The sequence below is a fragment of the Triticum dicoccoides genome, chromosome 1B (assembly GCF_002162155.2).
Source record: "Triticum dicoccoides isolate Atlit2015 ecotype Zavitan chromosome 1B, WEW_v2.0, whole genome shotgun sequence".
NCBI classification, from domain to species: Eukaryota; Viridiplantae; Streptophyta; class Magnoliopsida; order Poales; family Poaceae; genus Triticum; species Triticum dicoccoides.
In genome coordinates this window covers 11,788,888-11,799,523 of record NC_041381.1, presented here as the reverse complement: position 1 = coordinate 11,799,523, position 10,636 = coordinate 11,788,888, and positions in this window count along the sequence as shown.

The window sequence follows — 10,636 nt, the reverse complement described above, 5'->3', positions numbered from 1 at the left end:
ACCCCCTCCCTCCAGCCCGTGCTCCCACTAGTAGCTAGGAAAGATCCATGTTTGCAATAGATCTGGGATGTATGCGCCATCAATCATAAATAATCACAGAGGCGATACCATAAGATCTGCCTCCATAAATAATCATGTTTGAACAAAATATTAGTACCTCCAGTGATTGCGAGTATATATACTTGAACCTGATTTTTCATTCCTTGCTTAAGGTATAACCTGCGGGTGGAAGCACGCAAATGCGCGCCTAGAGTCCCTATGTATGTATTTGTCATTTTAGAATTTTTTAAGTACACATATTTGTCCATACTAAATAATGTTATTGAAGAATACCCTGAATGTATAACATGGTAATTTTTACATGAATAATTTTATATTTCTCTATGTATTAGTAGCCAAACTTATATTGTATGACTGCAAGCATCCTTCTTAAAGTCTGCAATTATATTTACATTGTCGATATATGGATAGTAAACACCAAAGAGGGAATGCCTCCATATGATGCTTTCTGTTAATTGTTGCAGATTCAGTACAGAAGTAAATCTGAATATTGATGGTTTATACCGTGTGATATTAAGATAGTGGTATAACAGATCCAGTAATTATGCGATTGTATCTATTTATGTTAGGTTCCTTCATTTCAAATTGGCCTTGTACACATCGTGTGTTTGGCGTGTTCTGTATCAGGCGATATTTTTAGTTTTGTGTGGCTATAATATAATTCCAGTCTTGCGATCATGGCTTGGTTATTTATAATAAGCTCTTGTAACTTCGATTTGGCGCCATGTGCATTTTATGCCAGGGCAGTGTTCGAACTCTATGTAGTTATTAGTTAACTATGTTGGCAGAATTCTGCGTCTGAAAAAAAATTGTATATCTGCAACCGGTTGATGATTTTAGGTAACATTCCAATTCCTCATCCAGTCTGACCCTCCATTAGCTCGGTTGCAGCGTCTTCCACTGATCTATATCCTACAACAACGAAGAGGAGGGATTCAGCTCTCTACCTTACCCCTCTTCCCCCAGTAGAGACCCATCTCTTTTGATACCATATGTTGGTAATGACCTCCAGACTGTTTGTATTATGTTCAATATAATCTGGTTGCTTATTTATATGCGAAATTCGTGGAGAAATGATCAGTTTGTGGACAATTCTTGGAGAAAGATATTAGGATCGCTGGTGATTGCAAGTATATATAGTTGAACGTGAATTTTATTCCCTTGCTTTTAGCTCTTTATGGACACTATTCGGAGTTTGTATTAAAATAAATTTGCTTGCTTCCATTTTTGATTTATGATGTTTTTGAACAGAGTTGAATTATTTATCCACCTAATTAATTAGATTTTTATAAGTTTGTTTCGAATTTAGTGATTTAAGGGTTTTGTATCGACATTAAACCAAACCAAATGGCTAACATTGTATACATATTATTTTGATTTTATTTGTGATATAGAGTTGTATTCTATAAATCAAACCACTATTTCCCATATAAAAATCACCTGCTCCCGACCCCCCCTCCCGGGCTACATGCGGCGGCGCCTGCGCAGGGAGCGAGAGGCGGACATGACCACCATGGCGCGTGCGGCGTCCACGAGAAGGAGGGGCGGAGCGAGTGGCTGTGCAACGGTTAGCACACGACTGCACATGCAACGGCTCACACACGTCAGCGACTGGCTGGCCGGCTAGCGAGCCAGGACGCACGCGCGCGCAGCGGCTAGCTAGCTAGCACGCCCGCCGTAGCCAGATCACGAGATGCTGGACGGTGGCGAGCGGTAATACAAGCCATAGCCCCGCGCTCCCGCGCCGCCATGCCCCAAGCGTCGCAGCCTCGCCCCGCCGTGCCGAGCTGTCGTGCGTAAGCACTTGGCTGCAGGCGTGCGCGAGAGCCTTGGCGTGGCGCTAGCATCAGGCTAGAGAAGGAGCCATGGCGGCACACTGCAGCATGGCCAACTCCAACCTGAGCAGCACCAGAGCGCCGGCGGGCATGGTTACCATCTCCGGATACCATGGAGCTCCTTGTGTGCCACAAAGCTCCGCCAGCACAGCGGCCAGCACGGTGAAGGTGCTGCTCCAGAGCTTCCCCGGTGATCAGTATGGTGGAGGCGCTGCGGAATGGGTTGCGGCTGAGCGCGCGGGGATGATATGCGATGGCGAGGATCTAGGCAGGGACCCCGTATTCAGGTCGTGTGGTGGTTGTTTATTGGGACCGGAGCCGCCATAGCGGGCAAAGTGATCATTCGTTTCGCTATACTGGAATTTTCGTATACGCCAGGTGTCGGTGTCATCGCCGAGAGCCAAAACACGAGCACTCAGCAAAGTAAGTAACACCGAGAGCCGCACTCGGCAAAGGGAATAAATCGACAAACACATGATAATGCTGACAGCATTACTCGGCAAACAAGCTATACTTGGTAAATCCACTATTTTTAGAGGGCCATCTCCTCACACACGGCAAAGTTTTGCCACGTGGCACATTCGGCGGCGACTAACGGCATGCTCACAGTTGCAACTCTTTGCCAAGACTGGATCTCGGCAAAGATTTTGTCCCACCTCGCCTACTGACTAGCAAAAAGACATGTTTAAATAGTTCAATAGTCCAACCGCATTAAGCTTCGGTCTTCATTAGTAAACTTGAGTTCAGTTGTACCCTAACATTAAGCATTTTAGGGAACTCTGCATATCTATCTGATGATTGGCAAGATGAGATATATCTATTTTCCTTTTCTGGTATTTGTTGTTTCCAACTGTTAGTGCATACTAGAAGCATACTGCATTCAACTCTGAATAACTGCAGCAAGTGCAGATGATGAGTTTAGTGACACTAGAAGCCTGACATTTAGCATTATCAGTCAGTAACTGCAACCGCACAAGAAGTAGAGTATGAAATAGATAGCCAAGAATATGTGTAATATTGTACAGTACAGGCATAGAGTTTCATTGGTAATGGGTTTCAGTGACGCAGAGCACCAAAGAATAAACTTGAGGTCAGTTGTACCCTAAATTCAGTTTAAATTTCAGTGACAAATTGCAGCAAGTAGGGAACTCTGGAACTAGAAGAAGAAAAAAGATTTGATTTGGAACCCCAGTTTCATACCTTTAGGAAATTCGGCGAACCAGTTGCAAAATCCTCAAACAAGAAGCGAGGTTCAAAACCAGATGCAGAGTACAAAAAGGGGGAGAAACAAAATCGAAGAGATTTGTTCAAGAAGAAGCAGATGCTTACTCATGACTCCACAATTGTAGAAGGGTCCCTCCTTCTTCACCATGACTCCGAAATTGTCACCGCCGACCCATTTTCGCCTTGGCGGCCGGTCTGCCGTGATTTTTTAAATATAATTCAAAAAAAATACAAACATTTTACATAGTTTCACAACAAAACAAATATATCATAGTTCACAAGCCAAATAAATATATCATAGTTTACTAGTCAAATAAAAAGTTAACTATCGTAAATACATTTTAAACAAGGTACATCTATTGGTTGCCAACGTGAGCCCACATATGCTCAACCAAATCATTTTGCAGCTATATGTGAGTTTTCCAATCATGCATTTGATGATGAAATTGGGTGAACTATGCAAACATTGCGGCTCCTCCATGCTCAGGCAAAACATTGTCACCTTGAAAATGAAACCCTTGGTCATAGGTACATTCCGGGTGCTCATCCTGTACGTTCATATTGGGCATGATCACACAAACAATCATCATCTCCCACAACTTGTTGCTGCTCCAGTTGGAGGATGGTTGTCTTTGTTGCAGGAGATGCATCTAAGTGGGGGCAGATCCAAGGAATGCAGGGCGCCATCATCCAGCCTCTGCAGGCCGGCATGATGGGTAGGCATTGTAGCACATAACTGTTGGACATCACGTATGGCGGATGGCGACATGTTTAGCATTTTACAACAGATATCACCTGTTAGGGACCAGTGGGCCTATAGATAATGGAACATTTTGTAAAAAATGCAAGTAACATCTTTTATAACCGTGACCATTTATTGTTCACCAGTAAGAACATTTTTGAAATGTCATGATTTTTTTCAAAATGAATTCACTTGTTTTAATACATGATGAACAATTTCATTAGCTGTGGAAACACTTGCTCAAACTGCATGAACAAATGTGCAGATGCACATTGGACATTTTTACTAAAAAGTCTAAGTAGTTTTTGTTAGATTACTCAAAGTGGTCATATGATAATAAAAAAATGTTCATTGTGCATATAAAAATGATCATCATGTTTTTTAATAGTGTTTATCGTGTAATATGAAAATCTGTTAGGGCCCCAGGTGCATCTCACATTATCGTATAAGCATGGACAATAATGTTGTTGGATAAAAGCATTTGGGTGTTGTATGACCTGATAAGGAAATTAGTTACAAAGCAGAAGATGACATCTGGATCAAGCAAGGCAAGTGTAACAGCTTGTACCTAACGTGGTGCTTCCACGGCAAGGAAAAACAGGCATAATGGCCGATTAGCAACACATGCAGTGCAACCTCCTACTCGCGTCAACTTAACAAAGACAATTCCTCAGGCTCAAATGCTGATTTTTTTTAATTCAGAAGACTAAGAGCGGTTTGAATGAGAATCTAAAGAACAAGAGAAGTAAATAAGTCAAAGTGAAGAGCGTTCATGAAGTGAATGGTTCTAGTAGTAACAAAGATGTTGAAAATGAATATGATCACCCATCAACTTATATTGTTATTGACCTTAATTGAATGATTTTGATAAATATCATGTCAACAATCCTTTTTAGAGTAATCGAGTTTAGGCTTCAAATGGCGACAAACACGGTATGCATCACTATTATGTGTTTACTAAGGAATGTATTTTCACGTCTTCATTTAAGCTCAGAATAATCATTTTGAATGGCTCCAGGTCAAGCAGTGAAAGTGGGTTTTTCGATAGGGTTTCATCTGGTCAAAGAAAGATGTGAGGAAGGAACAAGTGCTGACATGGGTCAGCAGCCATTATAAAGGTCCGCTACTCAAGCCGATCCATCGGGGATCTATCCGAAGAAACCTAGCTCCTCATCTGTTTCTCCCATCGTATCGTGCCATCCCATATTTCATGAATTTTTTTTAAAAACTATGGGATTTTTTTTTACATTTCATTAAAAAATTATAAATTCTCATGAATAGTTTTTAAATTGTGAAAATTTATTGTTAAATGGTAAGAATGTCTTTTAAAATGTCATGAAGCTTGTATAAATCTACGAATTTTTTTTATTTGTTATTAGCATTTGATGAACTTTTTTTAAATGTAAGGAACACTTTTCAAAATTGTTGCCATTTATTGTTTAATGGTCAAAACATTTTTTTAGGTCAAGAATAGTTTTCGAATTCACATTTTTAATATATCATCAATATTTTCATTATATGTGGAAACACTTGTATAATTTGCATGAGGATATGTGCAGATACTGCATCGCTGTTATGTGTTTATAAAGAAATGTATTTCCATGCCTCCATTTAACCTCAGAATAAGATTTCTGGATGGCCCAAGGTTGAGTAATGATGTTGGGTTGTCTGATTAAGTTTCATCTGGTTTTAGTAAGACATAACAAAGAAACACGTGATGACATGGGTCAGTAACGGCCGACTTTTCAATCTGATCTATCGGAGTTCTATCAGAAGGAACCTGGCTTACTGGAATACTCCCCTTCAGTCACCCCCCACCAGCCGCATCATGCTATCCAATCCTTCAAGAACAATGTTTTTTAAATAGTATGAAATGTTTTTTATATTTCATTAACACTTTTTAAAAATTGTCATGAATAATTTTTAAATTGTGAAAATTTTATCGGTAAATGGTAAGAACAGCTTTGAAAATGTCATTAAGCTTTTATAAATCTATGAACATTTTTACATCTTTTCAACATTTGATGAACCTTCTTTAAAAAATGTAAAGAACACTTTTGAAAATTGTGACCATTTATTATTGAATGGTATGATCATGTTTTAATCATGAGATTTTTTGAATTTTAATTAAAAAAAATTAAAAATCATGAATATTTTTCGTTAGATGTGGAAACACTTATTTAAACTAAGTGAACAAATGTGCAGATAGTCATAGGATATTTTTTGTAAAAAATTTCTAAATAGGGTGTCGTACATTTCCAAGTATGGTCTGTATTGGCACTCTGATTCATGTTTCAGTTTGCAATAATAAGGGTATATTCCCAAGCATCCAAAGCTCTGGAACTTGTACAGAACCTCTAGAGAGGCGCCAACCTTCTCCAAAGCAAGGCATCTTATGTTACCCAATTCACTCCTGCAAGTTGGACGACAATAATGAACCCTTGGCTTGCATTCAGAACAAATGGCATGGCCATTGGAGCACTGCACACAGAAGTGCGAGAGTAGTAAAAGAACCTCTAGACACATTCATAACTTTCTTTCTGAGCTTTAGGATTTGTAGTGTAAGTTCTAAATAATGAGATATGAGCCCTCCTTGTATAATCAATTTACAAGGAACAATCTGGACAACATTGAAAATGAAAAAAAGAGCGTGCAATCAGTCGTTCAAAATGTTTGCAGGGGCTAGTCGGGGGTAAGCCTGATGCATCGGGTGGTCAAAAGAAAGAAAGGGATGTCACCTATTAGTGTGAAAGGGATTCATAGGAAAAGATCACAAACCAAAACTCTATTTTAGCTTTGCCTACCTTGGTGGACAATGTTTCTTTTGCAACTGGGTATTCTTATATATTGGCAAACACATAGAAAGCCAAAGACCTAGAAAGGCTACTAAGATACAACTGAGATACTATAGTTAAATGTGATTAGTTCGGCAAGAAGACATACCTGATGAATTGGAGGATACATGGGAACCAAACACATAGGGCATTCGAATAGCTCACACCCATTTCTAGAATCTATGACATCTGGATTCCGTGAATGCTTGATAACATCACAGACAAGTTCTACAACATCTAGCATCCCATTCTTTGGAGGGTCCATAACTTCAGCATAAATGTTTTCGAGATAGCCAGTTGATGCCATAACCAAACCTATAGATACAGAATCGTGTATGGGTGAGAAATATTTAGGATTGGAAGCAAATAGAAAGATAACATGAATTAATCCTTGGTGTAAAAAATGCCATGTCAATCTCAAAGGATGGCTGCAACCTGATATAACTCTTAAGACAAGTATTATCAGTAACATTACGTCACCGGCGATACATAAAACAAATACATTAATCCAAAAATATATTCTCCTTGGAAGAAAAGATATATGTCAGTGGCGATACATAAAGGATCTATCATGAGTGCTTGTATCCACTATACGGAGAACATTTCTCTATGACAAATAACCTCATAGTAAATTAAATAGATTTTTGGAAGAAAAACCTGATCTAAGTCCATGGGGTACCAGGGAATAAAATCGTTGGAAAAAAATATTCAGCAAAAACACATTCCTCGAAGTGAGAAATATTCAGTCCAAAAATACATCAAGATTGAACCTCATACAATTTTCAAGACATGTCTTTTATGCTTCTCTTATATGACTTTCCAATTTCTTTGCTTTGAAAGCAAACATATACAGGATGAATTATGAGAATTACCAGAACTCTTCTGCATCAGATTGTCGTTACACACAATGACTGTAAATGATTTGACATTATATCTAACTACTAAAATAATAAGGAGAGCATACGGTTGGAGAGACATACACAGTCCAGAGCAAAAGGGAGTGGATTCACAGCTTTTGTGCTCAGCGTCACCAATGCAACTGACCCATACTAATGGTGTCATCTCTATAGACCGCAGCAGTAGGTTGTCAAATAATGGCGCAAGAAGTAATAGTAGAAGCCTTCGAGCTCCATGGTGAAGCTGGTACATAAGAAGAGAATCACAGTGGATATTGTTCTTATCTTTCTAGAAAAGAGAAAAAAACGATTGAATTCTGGTTTTTTACACGCAATAGAGCTAGCCATCAGCATGCCATGGACACTATGAAGCTAGCCTTTGTAGCACAGGATTTTTTGTGCCTATCCAGGAGTAAAAAAACGAGTTCTTTAGAATAGATCCTTTGAAAATAATTCCTTGAATAAATTTCTCTAGAAGCCCATAAACAAGTCAGGGAGAAAAAGAAAGGAACATCACATGCATCTAGGAAAAACATGCACATGCCTGGCCGCCTGGGACAACCTCTAGGAAAAAGAAAGGGGAGAAAGAATGCATGTTCTCCCAGATTTGTACACGTAGTTGCATCACTACATGTATACATTGTTCTACCAAGGATGCATATACAGTCTGCATTAAGGCATACATATCCCTCTTCCAACAGAATGAAGCAAGCAATGTATTGTATCAATCATATGAATGTAATTCTTGTAGTCAATTAAGTACATGTGTCAACAATCGGAACAAGAATAACCAAGTTTTCGACCAAAGTTCAAACTAATCAAGTGGGATAAAATTTGAAACCGTAAATCCAAAGAACAAACTAAAATTCAAGATCATCAAGACGATAGCAAGCCAACCATTTTTTGTGAAGTTGTCGTACTCGAAATCTCGGTCAATAATGCGACCAGTGAAGTCACGTAGCAGGAACATGTTAACATGAAGTTGGCTATATAACATATTAATATAGTTTAGGATCACAACTGAAACAAATACAATAGTTTTATTTTGCTACTGGTGTTATTACTGTTGGATGTGATTGCACAACACGCATATTCACTCCTAAAGTCTCAATGTTACCAAAGAAAATACTGAACATCGGCAAACATACACACAAGAAGCATCTCCATTCACAAGTACACAAAACTTACATGGAAATATAAGTACTTGGAATTTTCTTGCAAAGTAAATATGTTCAAATGTAGATCAAGGTGGCATAGTAATATCTACCTATTCTACAAACTGTATGTATCTTGCAACACCATATTTGAATTGAGTTCCGCCTCCATGGAAAACAAGACAATCGACGAACATTGTGCCCCAGTTCTGATCCTTCTTATATTCCACCAGTTTGCGGTGACCGGGTGAGGAACATTGTTGTACCAAGTATGGAATTCAGAAACAAGATTACCAAAGCATTAGTAGTCTGCTAATTAAACCTCAAGCTATAGAAGGCATTGATTTAATCAAGGTAAACAGTACAGGTTGCACTATCTGCCTTGAAATCTCATAATGGTTGAAGGATCAAGGGTCCTAATACTATCAGATTATGAATCTGAACCCTTCAAACCATATAGATATCTATTAGCTTATGTTGCTCTATGCACAATTTTTTTCTTGCCCTCTCTTCTGCTGCTCTTTGTCTGTTCGTCTATGGCCTGCTGCTGCACCATCTTTGGAATTATCTAATAGAAGGAAGACTCATGTACTTGAGAAATGTCACCCAAGCCTTGGGCATGTTTTGACCGGGTTCCCTTTCGTGAGATAACAGAACAGAAAGCAGAAAAAGAGCTTCTCCCAGTGCAACATGAAAAAGAAAACTTAAGCTCTAGTGAACAAAGTCTCACAGGAATCCTCTGCCTTCTTCCTTTCTGAGAAAAATAAAGATGCAGAAACTTCACATACAACGATGCATATATCCCTAGATCTGCTGTACGCATGAGCTATTTTGACAACCATTCTTTGTCTGAATTATATATTAGATGTATCAACATGAACTTCCTTGCAAGAATTACAAAAGATAAAAGGTAGTAGAATCTACAATTTATAATTAAGGACATAAGTATTCATGGATTGGTTCTCATTACAGGAGTTCATGGTTACTAAAATGAAGATGGGCTTCAGCGCTGTGTCTGGCTCCGATGCAGTTGTTTACTAGTTCTTAGTTGCTGCTTCTAATTGCTCTGGTTGTGCCCATCAAGCTGTAATAAGAAAAATTGGAGAACATTTCTGTCTTTGAGTAGGTTTTGCCTTGCTCTGTCTAAGTGGCTTAGACTTTGTTTTCTCTGTTCAAATACGTCACGGTCATTGTGGTGTTAGCAACCCTCTAAAGGTGGGCCAGGGCATGGAGGCCAGTGACTACAAATACCTGAAGGAGTTGATCGAGCAAGTCATCCCATGAAGGATCATGAACGAACCGGCTGTGGCACTTCCTCTCCCGCCTCTAGCTCTCAACCCTTCCCATGTTCTTGCTTCTTGCATTTTCAGCATTTCAAATTGGAGGACGTCTACGCGGACGGACGGGTGGATGGACAACATCACATAGTACCTGACAGGAGAGGAGAGGACCAGCAGTGGGCCTGCCTGCCTGCTTGCTGATCGCAGAGGAGGGAGGTCAAACCTGCATGCAACCAAGGAAGGAACATGTGCGACACCTGACCTGTGACAGAAATGGTAACGACCGGCGGCCAAATTCACTGTTTTGACCCTTTTGTCGTCTTTTAGCCGAATCTGATCCTCTCCGGGATTTTTTTCTTTGGATCTGACCCTTTTCCTGCCGCGACCTCGCGTGCTATTGCTAGATCCTGTGGCGGTAGGGTAGCGCTCAACATAAACGACTCCGTCCACCTCGCTGACGTGGATAAGTGGCAACCGTCGTAGTCAGCGGCGGTAGGGTGTGGTGGCCTACCGCCAGAGACAGTGGCGGCAGAGCGTCAATAAGATTTAACCCCTCGCGCTGGCTGCGGGCGGGCCCCACCCACACACGGGCCGTTCTTCCTCCTCTAGTC